Source organism: Ischnura elegans, chromosome 8 (genome assembly GCF_921293095.1).
Source record: "Ischnura elegans chromosome 8, ioIscEleg1.1, whole genome shotgun sequence".
NCBI lineage: Eukaryota > Metazoa > Arthropoda > Insecta > Odonata > Coenagrionidae > Ischnura > Ischnura elegans.
Window position 1 is genome coordinate 115,245,407 of NC_060253.1, and position 25,652 is coordinate 115,271,058.

The window sequence follows — 25,652 nt, forward strand, 5'->3', positions numbered from 1 at the left end:
GTTCAAATGCTCTGCTTTCAATTAAAAAAATAAAAAAAGGTAATATTTTTATACTTTTTGTTTTAAGGCATGTCAAAGTTAGGCATGTTTTCGACTCTTTTACACCAAGATTGCATACCTTCATGGGGATAAAAAATGAAGTTCCATTCTACTTAGCATTCATAACAGTGAAAAGTTCATATCTGAATGATTGGTTACATATATTGAGTGAAAGCAAGTTCAATCTTGTTTACTTCCACGGCATCCAATGTGTGCAAACACCCACTGCTACTGGCTGGAAACGGTGAATGAGTCGCAATTTGCATAGAGTATTTTTCAATGGCACTTCACATAAGTCTCCTACTTTGGGCCATGTGAAACAATTCGATGGACCTTGTGGATGTATACGCAAGACACTAATGTCATTCTCTTCTAAACACACTGCAGTGATTTTAGAAATTCACCATGTTTTTCGGAAGCACACGATGAAGTCATTCATGGTGAGATTTTGAGTACTGTATGTCTTTATATCTGATTTTGTTAGTGTCACAGCCTGTTGGATTGTGTGGATTACAGGGAGAGCTGTAGTTGTCCCATGTCTGTTAACTACCAAGACATGAAAGTGTTGATGCCATGTACAGGTGCTCCTTTCACCTAATTATTTTTTGTCTAAATTGAGCTAATTAGAATGTTTAAAATGCAAGTTTCATAGTAGGCAAGAATTTACTTACTTAAAGAAAGTGATAAACATCAAACATGTACTTCATGGGAAAATAATGTCTCAGCAGCTTTTGAAGAAGTGAGAGTGAAATGTGTATGAGTGACCATGTTCAAATTTTATCATTCTTTACACAAGTTAATCTAAACAACATAATATGGCTGATTTTCCAGTTTCAACCAAACATACAATTGACATATAATGCAGAGCTAAAAAAAAAACTAGGACTAAGGGCCAATGCTGATGTATACTGTTGGCATCCTCTTCCTCATAGTGCTCAATCAACATTGTGCTCTCATTTTACTTGGAAATAGAAGAAAATAAAAGGTGGCCTTTTTTTAGTAATAAATTGTTAAATAATGACTAATTTTTATTGTTTAAACAAGTCCTATTTGTTTATTATTGCTTCAAATGACTTTCAAGTTATGCCATAATGTGCATAAATGAATTCTCTTCAAAATGAAACAATTACCACTGCATTACAGGCCATGGTTCCTTAGTAATAAGCATTTATGTGATTTTTCATTTTTTACTCTGAGGCCTGACCCTGCAATGTTCAAAGGAAGGTAACTTTATGACGGTTCGGTTCTGAGCTGAGATAAAGGCATCATTATTCATCATAAGAATACTGCTTTCACATATATAAATTTCAGAGAAATCGGTGATGGTCACCTGACATGATTTTGCGCAATCTGCCTGATTTGAGATGAAATGGCCCTGTTGGCATTTATATAGCTTTAGGGAAAATCCCATTAATAGAGATTACTTTAATTAGACAAATTAGATGCATCACTAATAGATTTTAATAAAGTGTTTATCTAATATTGTTCACAGGTGTAGTAAGGAAGAATTTTCCAAATGCCAATTATGAAGAAATACGAGGAAAAGTGAGCTGGTTCTTCATGGATTCTTTTGACCTTAAGGAAGGATGATCAGGCAAATACATTGATATTGATCCTATTAGCCTTTATTTTCGTATATGTTGAACAAGGGCATTTCTTACGGTATCTGTTATTTATCAACACTTATCAAAATATTCAGAAAATATTTGGCTGGTTTTATTTGTAATCGAAATTCTGACTACTTCTTGAACTGACTTTTAACTTACTATGCTTATTGAATTTACTCATGCAATACGATCGTTTTTTTACATTTGATGGATAGACTGATTAAATAATTCCATGAGAGGATCCGCTAAAACCTCTTGACAATAATTAAGCACCAGAGATGGAATACCATGTGGGCCTGGCCCCTTTGTTGTGTCTAATGAATTCAATTTCTTATATATTTCTGAGATTGTGTGGTATATTTGTAAAATTATGTGTAATATTTAGTTAAATAAAATTGTTTTTTCAAAGCAGCACTCTATGTGATTTCTATTTTCTCCGTAGACCATGTTAGTCCAGATCTCACTGACCAGACCAGAATCCAGAATCTCACTGATTTTATTCTTTATTCAATTATTTGTCAGGTAGAAGTCTAAAACAAACTGGTAAGTGTTCCCACAGTGTTCCAGAACAATGCAAAACAAATTAGCATGTTACATTATGTTGATGAAGGCTCTCTACTTCCTAGACAGGATGTTCTCAAATGCATGTAAACGCCTCAAAATGCTGAAGCTGTCCCTCACACTAAATGACACAATGGATTCACTAGTACTTCCATGATTGCACTAAATACATACTGCCACCAGAACAGAGTTTTTAGTTTTTGTTTTGCTAATTTCGATACTTTTTGGATATTCATGCAATGTTATTGGATGAAAATTGGATATTAGGTAATATACAAAAGGATATTACATAGATGGCATTTGGCGGCAACTTCGGATATTATGTGGAGATCTAGGCAATGTTGTTGGATGAAAATTTACATTCCAGATACATATATCATTGACGTATTATTTATGTATATCATTTACGTAAATTGACGTATTAGTAATACGTATTATTTGCAAAATAAAGTGGGACATATAGACGTATTATTGATGTATTCAATATCAAAGCAATACGTATCATTTACTTAAGATTCACTTTGGCTCAAAGTAAATAATACATATTATATACTTCTGTGTGCTGACTGGGAGGGGGGTACGCAGGATCAAAAGAAGGGGTGAGGAGGCAATTTCAAGCAGTAACATTTTAGTACAGAAAAAAACAAAATTTAAAAAAATTATAATGCTTTGTTAGTTTTTGAAACTATTTGTTGGATAAAACATTGATTTTATTTTAGTTCCATTTCTTACATAATATCATTTTTCTTGAAAAGAAATTTTTTCAAAAGTTTCATTTTGAACCAGCTCTATTTTCGCTTCTAGGGGGAGGAGGGAGCTTCCCCCCACTGCTTACTCCCGTGTACCCCACGTTGCAGTGGTGCAGCGAGGAGGGGGTTTTGGGGGATAAACCCCCCCCCCCCAGACCTTAGAGAATTTTTTTAAGTTTAATCCATTTTACTTAATTGGATAGATATTACTAATAGAATAGTTTAAGGATGAATAGATCCCTAAGAAGGCCGTAGAACCCACCATTTTGAACCATTTATCTTAAAATTCTGGAATTTATTAATCTCGCACCTACTGCTTATCCTATTGGGTATTCCATACCCCCACACATCCCAGTATTAGTTGCCCCAAAAACCCCCAGCCTTAATTCCTAGCTGTGCCCCTGCCACGTTGGTTACCCATGAAACTCGATATCAGCTTCTTCATTATATTTATTATGGTTTTTCATGAGTTCACTAATATTTCGTGCCTCAGCAAACACATTTTCATTAAATTTTTCCCACTTTCATATTCAAGGCCTACTTATTTCAGTCCTGACACATTATTTTCATATGCCTATATGTGCTATAATAAATATCCACAGTCACAGATGGGATTAGTCCACCCCCAAATACCAGATATGTATTGGCTATTCATTAATGTTTCAGTAATCTGCTAATCAGTTTTCCCAACCAACACAACTAATTTGAAATCAACGCCGGATTAAGTTTATGAATACTGAATTACCGGATAAAGTGGATCTTTGCGGCACGAAGAGATATAAGAAGATACCTTCCTCATCATCAACACATATCTGCTGAGCTGACCATGTAAATGTAACTAAATGGAACATTTTTTCGATTCGTCAGTGAATCACCGAACTTGTGCCCATGTATCCTTTCGTATGTAATAATACGATTAATGAACCGCTAATTTATATCCAATAAGTATGAAAGATAATTAATAGCTATGTTCACAGTGTAATCACAATTTAGCATGATCTTTGCTTTCGCGGCCATAGAAAAAATACAATCCATTCACCGATTAAGTTGAAATATCAGGTTTCTCGCAGAAGAATCCAATTTGTTAGCAGTTCGTTATGGTATTAAAGTATCAGTCTCAATAACTCGTATACGAAGGTTTTTTTTCATGAAAATGAATAACCGATAAAAATATGTCGAAGAATTATAGTAATTAATAAGCTGTTCATAGCATAGCCATCAATTTAACTCTCTCCGATCATTATCATCTAGGTATTAGATTTGTGCTTCAGTTCATTTTTCACAAATGCCTAAATTACAGTGAAAGTCATAAAGAGTAATATCATTATCAATTTTCACAATTTGCTGGCAATTTCTGTAGAAATTGGAATTGAGGCAAAAATAATATCTCAACTGGTTTTAATATATATTGGATATCAGTTTGTGATTGCAATGTACAATAAACAGGACATAACTGAATTGCCAATAAAACCTGAAGAAACTAGCAATAATGCTGGTGAAACTATTGTTAGACAGAATGTCTCATGCGACAGATTCCTATAAAATTGTATCATCATGAATATTTGCCATTCTGTGAAAGACTTGACACATCTACCTTTGAAAATGAAGATTAACATGTAACTACTTTGTTAATTTCATTGCAGATTTCCGAGTTGGCCCTCATTGGAGGCAACACTTCTTAGGAAATGATTGTACGAACTTTCCGGTATGTCATGAAAGACAACTTGTCAGCAAACTATAGCTGGATAGGCTACAAAAAGAAAAGAGTATTTTCTGAGCTTGACCTGAAAGCAATAATTTTTGATAAGTTTTATATTACATTTTTTCATCATTAAATGAGAGGGTAGATAGTGGGGCAATTCTAAATCAAAAGGATATTTATTTGTGAAAACACCCCGAACAAACATCTATCCCTTTCTTTAGTAAGGCTTATTTCTTTAGCTCTTCATCCCCACTACATAAGTTATTGTTTTACATATCTCTTCCTTATTTTCCAATAAATTGTTCCTCCAAAAGTTTTATAAATTACCTGTGATGATTAATTGGACTACATGTTGTTGATATCATTGTCATAGGGAATACCTCATCTTTTACAGATGCAGTTCGACATTACCACCTAATTGCTTCATCTAAGGAACTAGAAAATTACATAAAGGATTAACTTAGACATACCAAATTTATGGATGCCTAGAAGAAAGGCCATCATATTGATCATCCTAATCAATAGTGCAGTTCTCAATTATTAGTAGCAATAGTGTGGAATTAATTTTCCCATATTACATCAATTGGTGTTTTAACTTTTAAGTTATATTGAATTACAATGTTAAATTTCCTTTTTAATGTTACATTTGATATCTTTTTGGATGTATTCTAAAGCTGTTTATTAGTGTAGCTTGTTTTAAAATTCCGTTAGAAAATATTACTTTAGTTGTCCCATTTTGGGCATTAAGATACATTAAAAAATAAATAGATTTGTGATAACATAAATGCATAAAAGTATTAGAATTTATTTTTCTGTTAATAACCAAATGAGTTTCATTAATGATAGATTTTTTCTAACTCCTGCAATAAAATGAAACATCTAAAATTAATCATGCAAGTTTCTAATAACTTTTTCAATGAAATTGATCTTTATATTCTCTTGATTGGGTTCATTATACTTAATTTCTTGTGAATTTCCCATTTGAATATGTGCATATAATTACTTTCCTCAGCATTTCCAGTCAAATTCTTTCCAGTGAGAGAGTTAAATATATATTTTCAATCTCCCTCTTGAAAATGCATTACACACTCGCTGTAAAGAATTTAGACTTTAAAAATTAGGTAGAGCAATTACCTATATGCACAATTTGTATGGTTGAATATTGATTGCAACAATAGGAGGAGTTCATCAGGGGGACAAGACCCCCAGTATGGGCCCCCCAATATTATTGGATGAAAATTAGATATTAGGTAATATCCAAGTTGGATATTATATGGATGGCGTTTGGCGGCAACTTCGGATATTATGTGGATATCTAAGCAATATTGTTGGATGAAAATTGGATATCCTTTGGATATTATGGTTGGATATTATAGATATTGTATTGATATTGTATAGATATCAATTGCTACTAGGGTTGGTTCTCATCTCATTGCCAACTTAAAGATAATATGTATGGCATGGTAGTGAATGGCTGGCATAGACCAATATTGGGTTGCCACTGGGGGTTCATTGAGGTAAGCTGGAAGGAAAATTCCAGCTAGCACATTGTAAGCAATTTATAATGTGCTAGCTGAGATTCTGACTAATAGAATGTTAAATAAAATGGGTTGAAATCGATTTTTTACCTCTGCCATGGTGTGATGATGTCAAAAAATGATGTTATTGGAGATGATAAGAGTTAAAAGAGGGATAGGTAAAATTTATGAGTGAATATAATAAGTTTATATAAAAGTAAAAGATTTTTTGAGCAAGGCAAGGCCAGGGTCTACAAAGGGCTTCTCAGTAAGGGAGGTTAATTGTAATCTGCTAATGCTATAGCATCTCATAACCCACTCATGAATTATAGTGTGGGCCTTTCAAGAGATTCGGAATGATATTCACTAACAACATGTTAATTTTGTAGGCAGGGGAAGTTCTTTGATCTTCTCTTATCTTATAGGCATGTGTGTGGGGAATAGTTATGCTAATACATATATTGTCAGAAAATAAATAGAAGGTATCTTCTGAACTATAATGATTCTCTGCATCTCTGTCAAAAGTTTCCCATTGAATTTTCTGATAAAAATAGTATGCGAAGACGTACTTAATGGGCCAAATCATAGGTGGATTTAAGGGGTTGCACTTTCCCCACTTCCCCCAGATGCTTACAAAATCAACGAGATTTTTAATACAAATATTAATAAATTTTGTACTTAAGTATTATAGGTTTAGATGTTTACTTATTAATATATTTTATATTAAAATTAAGAGTATATTTCGTGGAGAAATTGTTGCATATAGTTTTTCATACCAAACATGAGAAGACCATTTGCCTGTCAGACCCTGGAGGCCCCCCAGAAAAAATCCTGTATCCACCCTTTGACGCTGCAATAAGAGACCTGCGAAAAAATAAGTCGCCAGGAACAGCTGATCTAGATGAAATTCCAGTAGAGCTAATAAATAATGCAGGGGAAAAGGTCTTAACTCAAATGTATAAAACTATCTGCAATATGTACTCAACAGGAGATTTACGTACAGGAGATCTAGGTACCTATAGTGACATTGAGAGGAACATCATCATTCCCATACCCAAAGAGAAGAGATCATAGAAGTGCGAAATCTTAAGGACCATAAACCTGATGACACATGTGTCGAAGATTCTGACAAGAATCATTTACAGGAGAATAGAGAAAAGAGCAGAGGAATTCCTGGATAAGGACCAATTTGGATTTAGGAAAAGCATGAGGGACACGTATGAGAAGCAATTTTGGCTCTAAGGCTGCTCATAGAGAAGAGAATGGAGAAAAACAAACTGACTTTCATCGCATTTGTCGATTTAGAGAAGGCATACATTTGATAACGTGGAATAGAATTCAATGCTTAGAGTTCTGAAAGAAATCGGAGTGCTCTACAATGATCGTAGAATTGTTTATAGTTTGTATAAAAACCAAGTAGCTGTGATCAAATGTGGAGCAAATGGTGGAGAAGGAAGAATAAGAGTTGTGGTGAGACAAGGCACTTTCCCCCGTAATTTTTAATATTTACATGCAGAAAGCCATTAATGAAATGAAGGAGAAAGCTCCGGGTGTCAATTTCCACTGAGAAAAAATTAGTGAACTACGTAATTTGCAGATGACATAGCATTCATAGCCGAGACAAAGAAGGATTTGAAGAAGACTTTGACAAATATGGAAAGGACAATGGTCAGATATCAGCTAAAAATCAACATAAAGATGACTAAGATATTAGAAAAAGAGAGGAGGCTAAGACAAACATTAACCTAGGAAAGCATGTAGCAATGAAAAGGTTAGCGGATTGAAGAGAGGAATGGAGAGCTGCGTCAAACCAATCTTAGGATTGTTGACTGATGATGATGATCCACCCTTCAGCCAAATTACAAAAAATCCAACGCAAAATATTTTTCATAGAGAAAATTGAAATACCGCTAGCGAAGATTTGAAACTAATGTATACATAATGCTTTTATTCCTGTCCTAAAAAGTTCCATTAAGCTCCAGAATTTCTCTGCGAACTAGATTAATGTTATTTGCTTAACGTTTGCAATGAATTGATACATTAAACTATACCTAAAATATTTAAACTTAATCATTTCCATTTATGGTAATATTTACGAGAAATACCGCATATGGGTTATTTGATGGTTCTTAAATCTCGGGTTTGAATTTCGAAATCTTTGAAATATTGAATAGTGCTTCCCCCAAATGGTAATTCCAGAGATCATTTTGTTACCATCTTATTTATCAAGAATTTTAAGCATCATTACATGAATGACTGAGAATACTAATTATAATGAATAAATTATTTTTTTGAAATTGTAATTTCATTTTAGTTGTTTTAAATAAAAAAATATCGTTCTCCTATTTGTGTCACAAATTTCTCATACTATTTCATACAAATGAGTCACCACCGTCACCAGGTTCTGTTATTGGCTGTTTCTGTAGTCCCCCTTAGTATTTTGTTGATAAAAGGTGTAGTTTGTGTGGTTGATGGTTCGGAAGGAATATCTGGGTGTCAGTGTGGTGAATTATTGTTTTGCAAAATTTTTTGTTTACCGCAGATTTGTCAATAGTATAAATGCGCTTGGATATGAAGTAGGCTCTAACGACATGTGATAGTAGTGCTAAAATTCCAAGATCGTAAAGTGTTCGTGAAGCCAGTGTTGTAATTCCTTCGGCGCCGCGATTCGTGTGTTTTTGGTGAGTTTTTAAATAATCTCTTCACATGCATGTCCTTTCCTGTCTGCTTATGTTCGTCGTTTCAGAGAATGGTTTTCTCTCGTGTGCATGAGCTTGAGTGATTTTTCTGCTGGTACTACTATTGTTGACGAAGGGCTAGTTTTCTTATGTGGAAATAATAAGAAACTACGGAGTTGATTAGTTCTTGTAATCTACCTTTCTGCTCCAATGGACATTTTTTATTGCTGCAATTTCATGTGAATATCGTGTTCGTACATTGGCTTCGTCTGCGATATTTGGATCTTTTGCAATGCATGTACTCACGGCGCCAGTAATCTGTTTCTAACTCTGGTTTTATTTCATCATGAGTTTTGACTTAGCTAAAATATTATAAAATTAGGGCAGTGATAGTAATCGTTAATGACCTACTGTTGAGGGAGTCTCTCATTTCTCGTTCGTTAGAACCTTCAGCATGTGCACAAGAATTTCCGCTAGTCATGGTGTTTTTTTTCATGGACATTAGATGATTATTTTGCTGTGGATTAGCCGTTTTCTTGAAATAGTTCTTTATTTCGTGCTAACGTTAATGCTGTTATTGTCTGTATACATCGCAAGGTGATTATAGTGTTAATATGCGGTTTTAATTAGAAAAAACTGATTTTTTTGGTTAATCGTTGATAATGGTAATGATTTTGGTGCACATGTACATGTAATGTACCTGTGACTGTGCAAATGTGGTATAGAGTTATGTTTGGCGATTCGGTGTATGGATTTTACCCGGCCTATTGCTGTTTCTTCTGTTCCACTATTATATTATTGAGTAATATGTTACAGTTATCCAAGGTATGTACGAGCATCTAATTTGCGGATAAAGAGTTCACTATTGGAGGCTTGGTAAATTCAGGAGAGGAAAAGATTTTAAGGAAAGTCCGTTTGCTGTCATAGCTTGTTTCTCAGTATCTTCGATGGCGGCGCCAGGGTCCGTGGTACAGTAGTTCGAAGAAGTTACCATGGTGACGGAAGCGTAAGGGGGTGTGGCCTGGTGTCATTTGAAGGGGAATTTGGAGGAAACCTTTGGTTACCCATATTGTGGTGTGACAATGCTTTAGTTTGTTTGGGTAATGAAGATTTTAATCAGCTGCTCTTCATTTATTACATTTGTGGTATTTCCTTCGTAATTTGTACGCCAGTGGCACATCTGAAAGTAATTAATCCCCAATCATTTTGGTGTATCACATTCTTGTTTAGATGAATATAATGAATGATATATGCATGGTGAATATTTCACGTTTGTTTACTTTATTGGCTTTAATGAAAGTCATCCGGTCTATATGTCATGGCTACGACGTTTATTCTTCAATCTTGATTCGTCCCTAATGGCTTTCAAATCTATTCGATTGATAAGTGCATTTGCCAAAAAATATTCTGGTACCTATTTTCCCTCTGAAACTTTAATTAGTCAAAAATTATTGCGAGACAGAGTTGCAAAAGTCCTTGAATAATCAGGATCAAATAATTTCCATTTCCGATACACCTAAAAGATGAGGCAGAATGTCGTTCAGATTTCCTGTTTGTTTACTCAATCTTATAGCGATAAGGGTCGTTTTTCCTTGAAGCTGGTGTTGCGCGTCTGCATGATGTTGTGGAAATCTTTGCCGAAAGAATTTTCGGTTAGGATTCATATAGATATGATGCTTAAGATTCTTAATTCGCCGTTTTTTTGTTTTCTCCTGTGTTGGCCGAATTCATTCATTTAGTGGTTCAGCCTGAAGGTTGGTTTGGGTAGTTGATGGTTGAGCTCACCCAAACCTGAGCTTCGAGCGAGTATCACACATTCAGGGTAATCCTTTCCCTTGGCCTTAGAGACTTTTATATTTGGTGGCGTTCACTGAGGATTCGAACCTTAGACACTTGGATCAGCACCCTAGAGCTCTACCCACTGTTTATCGAATTTAAGAGTCATCCATGGAATTGACTTCATCTTTATTCAAATTATGTTTGGAGCTGATGTGTGCATCAATGTGTACCTATCATACACCTGGTTTCATGATTCATGGATTTATCATTGAAGTCCATATACCAAAATTTTTTCGGTTCTATGGGGAGCTTTACAATATTACCCATTTATGATTTTGCATCTAAGTATATGTACCCTACTATGTTAATTTTTAGTGATGTCTATGCTGTGTTAAATATCAGAGACTTTAGTTAAACATGTATCATTAAAATAAAAAAGTAATTTTATTCATAGCTCTTTGGGTTCAGTCCCTTAAGAGTATAATTACTCCAAAAGAAAGTTTGAGGTACATACATATATTATATGGAAACACATTGAAGTAACGCAACACTAAGAATAATTGATGTTATGTCAGAATTATCTCTTCACTTGGTAAATAAATTGCAAATTTTTAATTTGAATCAGTACATTGCGAATTCTGGCTGTAAACCATGTTTTTGGGAATGATCAATATTGCAAATTGAAATTTTGTATCTTGTACCTTGGGTAGGTGTAGGCTGGATAATTTAACTGGCCACGTTATAAGACATGTGGGCCAGTGCTAATTTAGAAAAAAGTCATCACACTTCCAAAGAAAGCGATTGAGTTTACATTTCTTTATTAAGAGTAGCAATAAATTCTTCATCACATTTGAAGATGATACAAAAAATACTGCATTTGGTGCTGTAGTGCGTTGCAAGAATAGTTTGGAAGAAATACATCCTGTTCGATAAACATGCATTAACTGGGAACAGTGGTGAAAAAATGATGGTCTGGTGGCGAGAAGTTATTAATGGAAACATTAAATGCAGTGGTAGATACTTCATTTGACATACAGTAGAGTGGGCAAAAAACAGTCAATTTCTACTGATCAAATACATGTGTGTCTTAAAAGTTGAGTGCTAGCAGTAGAATAAACGATATAAAATGGCCTAACGGATAATATCTTTAGGCTGCGCAAATGCCTTGAAATGTGATATTTTTGGGAAGAAATTGAACTTTTCATCATTTAAAAAAATATGTTTAATTATATCATACCTAAAACATGTATGTCTTAAAAGTTTTATAGTAGGCCTAGTTTCAATAATAAAAAGTGTTAGGCCTGCGACACAAGAATTTTAGACTGTGCACTTATGGTAATTTTATATAAAACTATTTTTAAATAGCTTTTTTCATGGAAATTACAAAAGATACAAAATTATTTCTATTGCTCAATAGTTGTCAATATTGCTTCTAACAAAGTATATGTAATAAGTAAACATAACAGTATATCATAATTACATGTAGTATACGTATTGTTACAATAAAATAGTACTTCAGGAATATGCGAAGTCATAGAAGTTGCTGTGTCTTCTGATAATTATGAAAAGTATGCAACTCTTCGCTAGTGTCCTGTACATTCATATGGTATACCTGTATAGAAATACCCAGGACTCACAATGGTTGCATTCGAGCCCCCAACATGCCTTCACAACCTCCCAACCATGAGACCACTAAATGCCTGTGTCCGTACCTCAGGTCCTATAAACACATTATGCCTTAAAATCTATTTTAGATTCAAATTTTGGCCAGATTGTACTGTCTAGTATTCGGATTCGTATTTTTTCCTCTCTTTTACTTTGACGACATACCTGATGTGATGACTTTGTTACTACTTTGACAGCTCGTTCTACTGCTTGCATATGAATTGGTTAATTGAAAGCAATTCCTTTTGAGTGAATGTGAGTATCATGAATAAACTTGCTGTGATGATCAGCTTCAGATAAGTGGATGGTAATTGGCGGTTCTTTTCAGTTACATGCTGTCATACAATTAAATTGATTTAGTCTTTTGCTAAACAGTTTATTTTCAGTATATCAAATATCCAAACACAAGCTGTTTCGCCATTGCTTTCCTGGTTTCATTTATAATTGCTTCATTCATGGTAGCTAGTTGGCAAATGTGCTTCTTGCTATCTGTTAACATCATAGGATCATGTTCATCATAACGACTACGATGTTCTTTGGATGGGCAAAATAGCCATTATTTTGCAGGCATTTTTGAACAACATGAGTGCGCTCATCTTTCGTGGACTTTGTAAACTGTATAATTTTCCACAAGTTTTTGGCTCCCGCTTGTAGCTTCGGGTTGCATTTTATTGTGAACCAACTTGGTGCATACACCTTTACAATGTATTTAGCCAATTCCTCTATTAATGCCTTGCAAAGGTGAATTTGAAGAAATGTAGAGTTGTAGAATACGGTTAGCAATAGTAACCCATCTAGCATGATTTGGTGTGCGTGGATTTCAGTCTCCAAATCCAGGAGGTCACTCACCAGTTGAAACCACTCTACAAATATCAAACAAGTACTTTGGATCAGTATTTTGGCCTTTTCTTAAATCAGGAGATACTACTTCAAGAGAGGCCTTCAAGATTGGTTCTAACTGAATGGGAGGAAGTTCAAATGACAGTCAGATACTTATGGCTACAAACGGCAAACATGCTTAAATTTTTCATGGAAATCACTTTTTAGCCCCATTGCACAGTCTAAAATTGTTGAGCCACAGGTCTGACATTTTTTATTATTGATACTAGACCTAATACGATACTTTTAAGGTATACATATTTTTGGTATGACATAAATAGACATATTTTAAAAATGTTGAAAATTTCGATTTTTCACAAAAATATCAAATTTTAAGGCATTTGTGCAGTCTAAAGATATTATCCGTTAGGCCTAATATTGTATATAGTTTATTTAAGTTCTTGTACACAACTTTTAAGACATTCATGGTTTTAATCGGGTGAAATTGACTTTTTTATTCCACTCTTAGGTACATTCATTTATTTGAATTGGTTGACCGCTTGATCTCAATTAGAGATATATTATTTAAGGCTAAGTGCAAAAATAACCCATACACATGAAAAAACTAACTTTATCTGTATACTATAAAGCCCCTTAACTACCACTCACTCACTCATACAAATGTTCGGGGTGAACAAGACGAGATACAACAAAAAGTCTTACGAAGACCCCTCCAAAATTGTCTGAAACCCCAGGAAAAAATATGAAAACACTAAATTTCTAATTCCATTGCAAGTCCATTCATATAAAATTGAGTATGGGGATTAGTTAAAACAATGGCCACCAAAATCCAATGGTGGCGCGGCGATCATAGAAACAAATAATCATAGCAACACCTTTGTTTATGCACGCAAGAGAAGCTAAATTGGAAAAGAAGATGAAGGAATTGAAACGAAAGACTGAAAAGATAAGGTAGGAAATTTAGAAAGTAATTTTTGAAAACTTGATATCTTTACGTCTTCTTTCCACATGAACAAACATTTGTTTACATCAAAGCATATTCAAATGAAAAGCAGAGAAATGTAAGGTAGGAAATTACTTATTGTTTTTGGTATATTACATCGAGAGTGTGGTTGTTATTAATTTCATAGTTAACAAGTGCACATAATGCCTTTTGCTAAAAGGTGATTCGTGCTGTTGACTGTAGTTCGTGTCGTGTTAGCGATAGACGATTGTAGTAGAAAGACTTTTAAACAAGACTGCCATAAAATATACTTTGAGGGGTAAAAATGATTTTATTTCCATAGTTTGTGATGGCGATAGCTTTTTATTTTTGTTAATCTTCTTTTTTCTGTTAATGCCCTTTTTAATGTGCAATGTTATCCCTGAGCTGGTGCATCTAAGGCAGTGAATAATACAATATGAGGGATAAGTGCAGTTATAGGTATTTCTTATTCAATAATTTGCTGTGAAAATCACGTTTCATTGAGTGACTAAGTTATTTAGCTGTAAACATTATCGAAATCTTCACGTAGACAATGTCTTGTTCACCTAACGCTGTCATCTGCTACTCACCAGATGATTTTATTGTGCATTGCGTTGGATATTAAAGCTGTTAGGAGATATTTGTGTATCCTGATTTATTAAAACTTTTAATAGAGGTATTTCTGATGTGATATCATTCGCGATCATGATATATAATATTTCGATAAAATACGTCATACTAGCCTCAATTCACGCTAAGGATCTCCAGCAAGCACATTTGCACTAGATATTGATATTCAGTTCCTACGTAATTCTATTGTGTGTAGCATTATCTCTAAAGGTTACTAAGGGAAACAGCTATCACATCTAATTTATATATCAAGAATTTGGTTGAGTTATGTGAGAAATAATTAATAAAGACTTTTTTCATTGTGCACAAAGGTTTAGAAAAGACTTAGCTGTTTCACAAAATAAAATATATTTGCGACCAGTTTCGATACAGCGTATCATCATCTGGCAATTACAAGTATCAGTACATAGAATTTATACCCTTGAAGGCGTTAGAGGGGTGGTAGAGTGGAGGTGGAGAAAGGGGGGAACTTCGGAGTACCCATTATTGGATGCAATTAGTTTGATTGTGTTTAGCTCCTTCATCCTGTTGTAATTCGACAATGGAATCAATCATAATCTTTTTTCATTGTAATACGTAAAGTCGTTATGTTATGATAATGACTTAGTTATGAAACTTTTTTCATTGTAATATGTAAAGTTGTTATGTTATGATATTACGTATGAATTGGGTGTTACAGTGGAACTTGATCTCAACGATTTTTGTATTTGAATTGAATAATTCAGAGACTCTGCCAGACTTCTAAAAATTTATTTTACTTTTTTAGTCCCTCATAACAACTTCTATAAATATTTATTTTCATATTGTAGCCCATGTACCATGAGCTCGTTTAACATAAAAGTGGAAATATTGCTTATACCTAATCTAGCCAACTTAAAAGTAAACGATCCTTATGTAACAAGTGGCAAATAAAAAGTGTAAGACATTCTACAGTGACCATAACAGGCCTTTTTCAGGCCAGACCTTTTTCGGGGGATTTGGGGGGCAGAGCCCGCCCAATGATCTGAAGGGAGTATGTATTCATGAGCATGGCAGTCTTGCCACTTTTCAGGAGTGTCTTCTGGCAGATGTTATGACTCTGAAATTTTCCCATGAATATTCCTAATCAAGTCGACCACTGTAGTATGGGAGACACTGTTATGTCGTTTCACCTACTTAGTGATGTAGATTGTGGAAGATGTTATGTTGAAGGTAAGAAATTGTTTTAGCAGTTACGGAGAAACGATTTTTCTCATCGGAGTGATGAGTACAGTACTATCGATTTAAAACCTTCGCTAATGTATAACAGTCACTGTTTTTTCTGTCGAGCTTATCTAAATTGACAAAAATTTGAGGTAAGTTTTACATGTTGTACTTAATTGAATATATTATTTTTGGCAAAAAACAGTCAAAGCAAATGATTTCCTCTAGCCAAGTTAATAGTCCATTGCGAAGTTTAAAACCAAGATATATGCATGTGTAAAGTGATAAATCAAATAATAATAATGACAAAAACAAGACCTGTCGGAGGGCGTCGCCAGTGGTGAGTTGGGGGAACTAGAACGACTTATCCACTCAGCGAGAGGAAGGAGGGGGGGGCTGCGGAAGCGTGGGAGGGCAGGGGCCATGATAGGGATGGAGAGTGTTCTCTGGGTGTTTGGGAACTCGGCCTTCCTAGCAGAGAGGCACTGGAGAGAATATGGGGAAGAGCAAGGGAGGAGCTTGTAAGATATCATGAAATTTTGTGTAATAATAATTAATGGACTTGTATGGCAAAGAAGCATTAGAGTGTGGAAGGTTACTAATTGTTCTTCCTTTTGTGACTTAAGTTTGGATCTCTCATCCTTGTGATAGAAAAAGGTTTTGAAAGGCACCTTAAATAAGAGAGTCTTCTCTTCTCTGCATGTTCCATTGTGTTGACTTAAACGGAAAAATTTGTGACTTTATAGCGTCAGTGCTGTTCCTGCCTAACACTGGTTATATACCATTAAAACCTCCTAGCAAATTATGTACCATCAAAAGTAGCTTCAAAGCCATAGAATCAGTGGTGCCTATTTAGATACCTCAGGCTAATACGTAATAGTGCCATTATTGTTATCAATACTAAGTTTTCTTTTTCCAGATTTGAAATATTTTAATTTAGTGGAAGTAAACAAATCGCTGCATTATTAAAAAATTGATTTTCTTCCGCATATGTGGGCATTAATTCAAGGAGAGAATGTAGACCCTTGCACCTGAAGACTCATGGAACATTGCAGCCAGATTAGTCAAAGAAATATTATATTCTTGGTTCTCAATCTTTGGCTGCTTAGGGAATGTTTAAAATAACCAGAATCAATGGAATTTTTTCTAATATTTACCCAGCTACTCTGACTATTGGGGAAAGATGCCATCCCTGTACATGCATGTGTACTTGCTCATGAGGTTGAATTTGTAGGAAATGACTGCATGTACCACCCATTATTTTACGTATTTATCAGTGACCACTGAAAATTTTTCATTGATAAGATCTTTCAAAGCCTTAAATGGGATTCTTGGTGTGGTTTCTTTCTAATATATTAACCTTTACAACTACTTGTAGACGTTTAATAAGTTTCAAAGGATAAGTGAAGTCATAGTCCTATAACGGCCATTTTACACCACATATGTGGTATACTTGTTAGTTTCTTGGGAATTCAATCCCATATGTAGCTTTTATTAATTTTTTTATGCTCCATCCATTGGACTATCACTAATGAGTACAAAAATCCATTATATATAATATCTTCAACACTTATAACCATGTATGAATATATATCTCATTCCGTTATTTATTGTTAGATGTAATCTACTCATTAAAGTTTACATAGCTCTTTATAACATACATAATTCTTCCATGTATTCTTGAAACATCTGTCCTCCTTGCCCTTGCTTGTTATTCATCATCCTTACCTCAATCACTGTTGTCAGCATCTCGAGCTTGATGCACACTTCATCTACATCGTTTATATCTAATTCATCTTCTGCATCAATCCCCTCACCTCGCTTACCATGTCTAGCACTTCTTACTTTCTTTCCCTTGGTCAATCTTATCTACACATTCCATTATACCCATATACTTATCTTCTTCTGGGTCAAAAATACCAGTGTCACTCTAAACTATATTCCAACTAACTATATCCCTTAACCAGACTTTATTTGCACTTTGGTACAATGATTTTCCCTGTAATTCTCTTCTTTTTATTTATTCCTTATCTGTCTCACACTGATATGCATCCCGAAGAATGTATTTTAAGATGCATATCGACAATGTATGTAATGAAAATTAGTCAATGATGATGTCACAAAGGCAGATTTCCTCAATAGATTTATGGAAGTGGAGTGGATGTGAGAGAAATTGCTTGAGCAACCACTTCATGAATAGAAAATTGAACGATACAATGCTGTGTGGAGATCGTTACATTAATTATAAGTGAGTTATGTTGTTGTGGTGCATAGTGTAATAATAATAATAAACGTCTTTATTGGGCGAGATTGGGACTAGAAAGTCCCATCTTCCAACTGACCCCTGGGTATGAGTGGTGTATGTGAGAATAGAAGAAAATATGTATCACATGTATGGTACAGTATCCATAAACACCACTGAGAGGAGAGAGTTAATGCTTTCATTCTGATTACATATGCTTCTCAAAAGATTTTTTTTATAAATTGAATCCAACAACTTCAATATCTTTGCACCCCATCTTTTATCCTGATATCTTTGCTACATTAAAAACTTTTGCTTTGCATAACTTTGTTCAATAGATGTGAAGTCTAGTTCACTTAAAAGTTATTCTAGCACAAGGTTTTCTAAAATAGTCTTTACATGAAGAATAGATCCCCATCCCAAGCTATAAGCCAAAAAGGGTTGCTAAATTTTGTTACAGGTGTACATCGTTATAGCATGCAGCCTACTTGTTGAGTATGCGAAAGTTTAGCTGCAATGTGTACATTTATTTAATAACTAGATAGACTTGATAGAATTTATCAAACTGGTTTGGTAATTGTTACTGAATTTTTCAATGTGCCATCAGAACCGAAAAGTTTGATAAATTTTATCAGAAGTCGATAGTTCTAACTAAACTTTCTTTTCCGTGCACGACCTCATGGCGTTTGTTATACGTCATAGGACAAATTATTGCTATGTCGGCGGAAAAATCGAGATGTAAAAGAGACTTGTAATACTGAAGGATAACGATCGTAAGCTTACGAGCTGTGTTGTTGAATTTGGCAACGCCGTATTAGCGGAGAAGGTAGTCCTATCCGTCGTACGGTACGAATTCACAGCAAAACAGTCTGCACACAATCCACATGTGAGATCGCGAATCGGTTCCGCTGCCAACACACACACACAAGCTACAACGTATTTCAATAATATAAGTAAATCCATAAACAATATACTAGCATACACCATAAAAATACAGTGGGAAATGGGCAAATACAATTATCAAAAACTGGAAGTCACTACCATTCTTATATTCATCACGCACAACTCACAATAACATAGCTCGTTATGATGAAAACAACTGTTTATTCACTGATTTAAAGCCTTAAATTAGCCCACGCAAGTGACTTTTCTCACTACTATTCGTTGAAATAATAGAATAAAAACTTCACACACAGTTTTGATCTTGATAGCTTGATCGCGAAATGTCATATCTACGGTGAACAAATGAGGTGAATACGCCACTGACAATTTTTACACTACTGTTAGACATTTATCGATAGCGTAATAGCACTTTTTACATTTCAATCACGATGGAACACTGATAACTCTTGGCCGATATTTTTCAACCTTGTCAAACTTTGTGCATTACAACCACTTGCACTGTGATTATTAGCAGTAGCTTAACGGGAGATGTAACGTTGAAAATAACACTATTTTGGCACAAAAATATTCCTAGATGTCTACAATCGGCGAGAAAAACAGTGACTGGAATTCTCCTCATAATACATGCACAGGTAGTCCTGAACATAGAGGTAACCTCTATGATCCTAAACGACGAACTCTCCGCTACCTACGAATAAATTGATGAAGTAATCTTCTATATATATAAAAGAAAGTCGAAAATCGTGTTAGTTAGAACACTTATAACTCGAGAACGGCTGCACCGATTTTAGTGACATTAGGCTCTTTGGATTCGACTCAGCCCCGGATAACATATAGGACATTAAAAAATAGGAAAAGTTCACACAAAAAATTCAAATTTATCTTAGAGATATGTTTTTAGGAGTTGATTGTTTAGACGGTCAAAAAAATAAGATTTTTTTTCGTTTTTACTAATGTATTGACTGATCTTTTTAACAATATTTAAAAAAAATTTAAATGTTCAAACATGCTAAAAATATTAAAGTAATATTAAAATAGTATTAAAATAATTGAATTAGAGGTAAGCTCAGCTCGAATTGAGTTGTCTGCAAACACATAACTACCGTGTGTGTAAACAAATCTCCAAGCAATTTTTGATTATCAGTAATGTCCGTGTAGGTAAACTTTTCTCGGGATCCCGAGAAAAGTTTACCCACATTATTCGCCGGGAAAGCATTAAATCATATTTCAATGTCCGTGTACTCTGCATGATTTCAAATCTTTTAACTTTGTAATAAACGAAGACGAAGTCACCAACTATCTATCTGAATATTTAAAGTCCTTGGACGCACCTGGCTTACCACGGCACGATTTACAGCTATAGGTAGACTCTGTGTTCATGATCTTTCGAAACCTAAACCAACCAAAACTATCCAACGGAACGTGTTTGGTTATTAAAAAAACTGACAATGAAAGTGATTCACGCCACTATACTCAAAGGAAAATTCAAAGATGAGGAAGTTCTCAATGCGAAGATTCCATGATCCCAACTTATATGCCCTTTAGAGCTTAAACGTATTCAATTTCCAAATCGTGTTGCATTCGTGATAACGATTAACAAATCGCATGGTCAGTCTTTCAGTTTTTGTGATGTTTCTGCTCATGTGTCAGTGAAAACCCATGATTTTCTCATGGTAAATAATGTGTGGTATGTTTGCGAGTAGTTAAATCATCCGCTGTATTTCTTCCTTCGCTTCAAGGGCGCAGCTAGGAATTAAGGATAGGCGCAGCTAATACTGGCGGGTCTGTAGGGTATAGAAAACTCGCCAAGGTAAGCGAGAGGTGTGGGGGCCCTCCCCAGACATTTTTAGGATAAAAAGTTCAAGATGGTAGGTTTTGCGGCTGTGTGACGATGACCTGACGATGTAACCAAGTTACGAAACCCAGGTCGTGCCCATAATTAAATAACAGTGAACCCTACAAAGTTATATTTCCTTACTTCCAACATATTGTATATGTCGTATCGATTGGAATTTAAACAGTGTCATTTGATAATTTAAGCTTTAATTTATTTTAGTTAGGAAAGGAATGCTAAGAAATTTTTCAGCAAAAATTAGTAATATAAATTAAAATAACTATTTTGAAAAAGATTTTCGAGGATTTATTCAAAAACGTACTTACAGGCAATTGGAAGTTTGAAATCTCTACGCTCCACAAACAAATTCAAGTCACTTTCACAAATTCTGCGCACTAAAGAGAACTTAACATTTCTATACCACAGTCAAAGTAGAACTGAGGGTATGACACACGTTTTAAAAAAGCTAGAAGTTCCGATGAATTGTCTACCTAAACTACCCTATCTTCATCGTATCTGCTTCAACAACTTTCAAGTACTTACTGTAGGTGTCGAACATGAGATTGTCACGCGATCCATAATTTTCGTCCATAAAATTTAGATTATTTAGTTGCCATCAGATGTTATGCCCTAGCTTCATGATTAGTAGTTATGTTAAGCCACTAAACACTGTATTATTAGCCATATTTATGAACATTATTCTCTTCTTCTCAAGAAGAAAACATTTTATGGATATATAGTAGAACTGAGGGTATGATACACATTTTAAAAAAGATAGAAGTTCCCGTGGAAATACCCCCGTTAAGACGGTCAAAGGCTCCACTCCGCGGTGTCATAAAACGACCGTTTTCGAAGTAGAATCCTGAGGGTCAGGGATCGGAGAGTGAAGAAGGTATAAGGGTCTCAGCTGGTATCTTTCTGGTAGGTCTTTTTGTATGAGTCCCAGGAAAACAACTCACTTTTTCGAGGTTTGAACGCTTTTAATAGAAGTATGGTCTTCGATCGTATCCAAAGAAAACGAAATCAACTTCGATGAAACGTGCCATTACATCGCATGAAAAACCTCCACTGTCTTCACCATAGACCATTTGAGAATCGGTGTCTTGAAGAAAAACATAAAAACGGTGAATGGTGAGCGTTAAAACCCATACAGCTTCAATAACCTTACCGCGTCGCGGCTAATCCAACTCCCGACGCGCGAAGACGAACCCTGCCGCGCGGTCGAAAAATCAATGTCATTTCCGGCGACGCAAACTTATTTCAAAGAAAACAGCATAAAAACCTTAAAAAAACTTCAACAAATGCTCTCATATAAGTTACTCCGCGCGACCTTGCCGAAAACCTATTTGAAACTCTACCTAAATGTAAAACTTTGTCGAAAAACAGTATCCGCCATTTTGTTACTGCACGGTAAGAATTTCTGGACGGTATTCTTTAAGATTACGGAAAATTAAAGAAAAAACACCATGCCAACAGATTATGTGGTTTTTTATTTCGCAAGAATCCACCCATAACTTCACCATCCACTTACTTTGGAAGATTTTCAGAGAAAATAGAAGACGGGCGTTTTTATGGAAATCTGTATCTCAGTAACGGGTAGGATCTATGTCAAATGAAGTCCATATCCATAAATTTCAATCATTTCTCAGTATACCTGCGAAGTTTCAAGTTTATAACTCAAAAAAAGCCATTTTGTAATTTTGTCCGGCTTTTTCCGATTTCCGCCCACTGTGCGGCGGTAGGATTTGCTTTATAAACTCAACCTCTCATCGCATTACCTACACTTTATCGTTATCTCCACGTTAGTTAACGTGAGGTTTAACCAGACTTATAAAACCGGCCCTTGGCGTGCTATTTTCACACCGTTAGGTTTCATAATTTACGATCACCCTACTTCTGGTGCAGCCTGTTTTAGATGACCTTCGCTGTGTGTGTGCGCTCATGTTTGCTGTTGAAGAGTTCTCTCCAACTCGTGGATGTGAGTTTGCGAAGAGCCCTCCCTCTATAGGTCAAGCATTGAAGCCCATTATCCATCCTTGCCACTGCCTCCCCAAGTGTCCCCTCTAACCCACCACACCGAGCACTTCCTCGTTGGTCATAATAATCATGCTGTCACCTTGCGCGCTGCGATACTATGCTGTCCTAGGATAATGTGTTCGCCCAAGTGGGAATTTAGGGGAGGGCCGCAGGGGTCATGAACCCCCAAAGGGTCTTGCCCGTCAAGTTGGTGGATAGTGCCCCCATATGTTTTGAAAAATAAAAGATATACACTTGAAGTGCATCAAAAATTATGTGTTTCCTCAAAGTTTCAGGCCGTAGCGATGGAGATTAACCCAAAAAAGTTGAAACATATCTCCAGTTCTTATTTTTATAAAATCTTTTTCTTAATTTTAAAATGTTTATATCATTACGCTCTGCAATCCTGATTTTTTTCAAAAGTTTTTGACCGAAAACTAAACTTTCGCATAAATTTAAAATTTCAAAATTAAATTGAAAATTTTAGGAAACAATAGACTCGTCGAAAAAAAATATAGGTTGTTACCGATACATCAAAGTATAATTCTAATTTTTTTCAGATTTTTAAAATTGGTGGAACACTGTCAAAAACAGGAGGATATTTGATTTGATTGTTGACAGCAACAATTGTTGACCAGCTTGTAATATTGTTGATTAAGAATAAAGATTAGCATAAAAAATGCCTTCATGAGGAACGACTCCACGGAATTCTCTACTTTCTATCGTAAATATATCTCTGAAATAAAATGATCCAAAAAAGTTAAGAAATTGGTCTCCTGAACTATTTTCTCTGGACTTTCTGCGGGCGCGTTGCTTCTGTTTATTTGACGTATGCATGTTCTCCGTGTTGATATTTCAAACCCCAGCTCATCTGCCACTCGAAGGGAGTTTTCGGGTAGACTGTTAAATTGAAGTTCGGCTTCGCGTCAAATATTATCAATATTTAAAGAATAGATAATTAGTATTATTATTTTTTCCTCTTCTATTCTTGACCTTGTTTAATATATTTTATAATATTTCTTGGAGTTTAGGTCAATGTTAAACAAGTTATAGCCAACGTTTCGATTTATGTAAAATCATCCTCAGGGCTCTTGACTTTGTACATATATATGCATTTTATTTTTAAGGTCATCAATAAATATGTAAAAAATTAAGAGCCCTGAGGATGATTTTAAATAAATTGAAACGTTGGCTATAACTTGTTTCACATTGACCTAAACTCCATGAAATATAATAAAATATTTAAAGTATGTAAATTGTGTAGAGTTGACCGTAATTGCTTATTTTTTATTTCTTTCCTTAAGTTTGTAGAAGTTGGTTGTATTAATGTGCTTCGTAATATTTTACATTTTTACTTATGCTCTCTAAAAGCGTTATTCGAAAGCGGACTTTTTAAATTGATAGTTACAGACTCAAACTACCCACTGAGATATTTTGAAAAAAATAAAAGGTGGCCTTTTTAGCAATTAATTGTTAAATAATTAGTAATTTTATATGTTTAAACAAGTCCCATTTGTTTATTATTACTTCAAATTATTTGAAAGTTATGTCAGAATGTGCAGAAATGCATTTTCTTCTAAATGAAACAATAACCACTGCTGTATGGGTCATGGTTCCTTCGTAATCAGCATTTATGTGATTTTTCATTTTTTACTCAAGGGGCCTGACTCAGTAATGTTCAAAGGATCATAACTTTATAACAGTTCATTTCTGAGTTGAGCTAAAGTGATAATTATTCATCATAAGGATACTGCTTTCACATGTGTAAATTTCAAATCAGTGGTGGGCACCTGATACCCCTCCGCCTGATTTGAGACGAATGACACCTTTTAATTCATTTCCTTTTATTTAACCTTTTATTTCTCGGTTACGCTGACGACAAGACTATCATATTTTCTATCTTGAACTACCTAATAATATTTCTCACTCTTCGATTCTCGGTTTTGCGTTAGTTTGCAGATTTATATTGACATTAACATTAATAGAGGTACTTAAACTGATGATCCTTGTTAATATTACAACTTAATTCGTGAAAACTAAGTCACTAATTTTAAGTAGCAGTACCTACCCGTACTATTAACTAAAAAACGGAAAGTTAATTTTAGAATAAAACACAGTGATGCAAGTATTTTCGAAATCGGATGTGAAATAAGCTCATTATTATTACGTATCACACTACTTTTTCGAAATGCACGCATGGATTCCTCGCTTAATGGATAGGGATAACAAGACAGTTATACCTTGAAAACCTATACAATTATACTGTGAAGAAATGTAAAATGAACCAATTTTAAAATTGTGCTAACAAATGCTCGAGAAGCATATTAAAACCGAATGAACAAAAAGTAATCGTCTGATCTAACAATCAAATATTGGATTTCCAGCCCGAAAGAGATCTCCATCATACATCGGGACCAAGTTTTCCATAGCATTATTTTAAGATATACCTCACAAATGCTATTCATAAACCTCAACCAAGCAAATGTATTGCTGGCTGACGTATCTCTATTAGCGAAATGAAAATAACTTGTAGAAACATTGACATAATCAGAACTCTGCTTTTGAATACATAAATTCTACGAAAGAACAAATACGTCAGTAAAATTCCGTTTTGTTAAAGAAATGAAGGCCAGATTACTGCATAGACTGGACCAAAATGTAACTCCAGTGATTTTTGCTTACGTTCCAAACCTTAAATAGCCCAGAAGAAGAAGAACCCATCTCAGTAGCGGCAATTAAATAAT

At 34.8% G+C, this 25,652-nt stretch overlaps 1 protein-coding gene across 1 annotated transcript in view; it reads left to right on the plus strand.

The window, feature by feature from the left end:
- Nucleotides 1-8,563: 8,563 nt before the first annotated feature.
- The window catches only part of LOC124163549 (transmembrane and coiled-coil domains protein 2), a 410,710-nt gene continuing 393,621 nt past the window's right edge, over nt 8,564-25,652 (plus strand). The window contains exon 1 of the mRNA XM_046540530.1: nt 8,564-8,856. The gene's annotated coding sequence lies outside the window, so the exon portion shown is untranslated. The remainder of the gene's footprint in view (nt 8,857-25,652) is intronic.